Raw genomic sequence first — 2,167 nt, forward strand, 5'->3', positions numbered from 1 at the left:
GGGGGAACGCAACATTTTTTATGAGAAAACGCAAAGTTTCACAGGGGAATGGAAAGGTTTTGCAAGAGAATGCATGTTTTTCTAAAGAAATCAAAGTTTCTTGGGGGGAACGCAACATTTTTTATGAGAAAACGCAAAGTTTCACAGGGGAGCGGAAAGGTTTTGCAAGAGAACACACGTTTTTCTAAAGAAATCAAAGTTTCTTGGGGGGAACGCAACATTTTTTATGAGAAAACGCAAAGTTTCACAGGGGAAGAGAAAGGTTTTGCAAGAGAACGCATGTTTTTCTAAAGAAATCAAAGATTATCGGGGATGAACACAACACATTTTTTATGAGAAAACGCAAAGTTTCACAGGGGAGCGGAAAGGTTTTGCAAGAGAACACACGTTTTTCTAAAGAAATCAAAGTTTCTTGGGGGGAACGCAACATTTTTTATGAGAAAACGCAAAGTTTCACAGGGGAGCGGAAAGGTTTTGCAAGAGAACACACGTTTTTCTAAAGAAATCAAAGTTTCTTGGGGGGAACGCAACATTTTTTATGAGAAAACGCAAAGTTTCACAGGGGAAGAGAAAGGTTTTGCAAAAGAACGCATGTTTTTCTAAAGAAGACAAGTTTCTCAGGGAACGAGACATTTTTTATGAGAAAACAAGGTTTATTGGGGGAACCAAACATTTTTTTTTTTTACGAGAAAATTGAATAGTTTTGCAAGAGAACACCGAAGTTTCCTGGTTTGAACAGAATAGTTTTGCTAGAGAACAAACGCATATGTTTTTCTAAAGAAAGCTAATTTTCTTAGGGAGGAACTCAATTTTGTGAGAAACACACATTTTCTCAGGGGAACATAAAAATAATTATAATACATTTGACAGGATGTGCTGTTCTATTTTGTGTTATAATGATACATATGAATAAAAGACACTTTTTACGTAGCGTCTTAAAATGCACGTAAATGCATCCCATACTCACCTCTTGAGTGAATTCAGAACAGATGAAGGTGTGAAGAGTGTGTGTGTCCAGTCTCAGGTGAATATCTGTAAATGGCTCAGTTTCATGTGTGAACCTGCTTTCAGTCAATTCTGAAAAGTCCCGCAGTCACAAGTTAATGTAGTGACTTAAGAGAAAGGGAAAATGAAGGGAACAATTTGTCAAAGTCTGTTGTCACTTTTGATTTAATAAGGAGTGGTAGTAAGCTAACATTTTCCTTACTTTTTAATCAGAGGGAAGGCTTGCCATATGAAAACATACCAAATATTATTGCTTTTTTAGGAAAAAAAAAACTGAAATATGCACACATTTTGCACATTAAAACAAAAGTGATTTAGATTACACATAAAATGTCACTTATTTGATTGTCTGAATGTATTTTTTGACAACATATTTAATGACACACTTTATCCTTGTAAATATGCTTATGTCTAATGCCAAAAGCTTTTCAAAAACCCTTCTGACAATAACCGGTAATTAATAACTAGGATAAACCAACCATCATTTTAGGAAGCAAAATCTCAAATGAGGGGTCTCTACCTATTATAAAACAAGACAGCAATTGCTATATAAGCAAAATGTCCTGCCCCAACTTACGACAACATGGGAAAGAAAATGAAATGGCTCGTCAAGCCATTGAATGGGCATTAAAACAAAAGTGATTTAGATTACACATAAAATGTCACTTATTTGATTGTCTGAATGTATTTTTTGACAACATATATAATGACACACTTTATCCTTGTAAATATGCTTATGTCTAATGCCAAAAGCCTTTCAAAAACCCTTCTGACAATAACCGGTAATTAATAACTAGGATAAACCAACCATCATTTTAGGAAGCAAAATCTCAAATGAGGGGTCTCTACCTATTATAAAACAAGACAGCAATTGCTATATAAGCAAAATGTCCTGCCCCAACTTACGACAACATGGGAAAGAAAATGAAATGGCTCGTCAAGCCATTGAATGGGGTCTTTAAAATTAGGCCATTGAAAGGTCCAAAAATTGAACTTTTGAAATAAAGTTGAAAAAATTAGATCAAATTCTAAAAATTGATAATCAAAAATTCAAATGTTACAAATTCTTCCTTGAACATGATTTTGGATGTTTTCTCAAATTTTGATGGTTGAAGTCGCAAAGTTGTTGCAGAAAGTAATATTTCTAAAACCAAAATCACTG

Source organism: Sinocyclocheilus grahami, unplaced genomic scaffold, assembly GCF_001515645.1.
Source record: "Sinocyclocheilus grahami isolate Dianchi unplaced genomic scaffold, SAMN03320097.WGS_v1.1 scaffold154.1, whole genome shotgun sequence".
Taxonomy (NCBI): domain Eukaryota; kingdom Metazoa; phylum Chordata; class Actinopteri; order Cypriniformes; family Cyprinidae; genus Sinocyclocheilus; species Sinocyclocheilus grahami.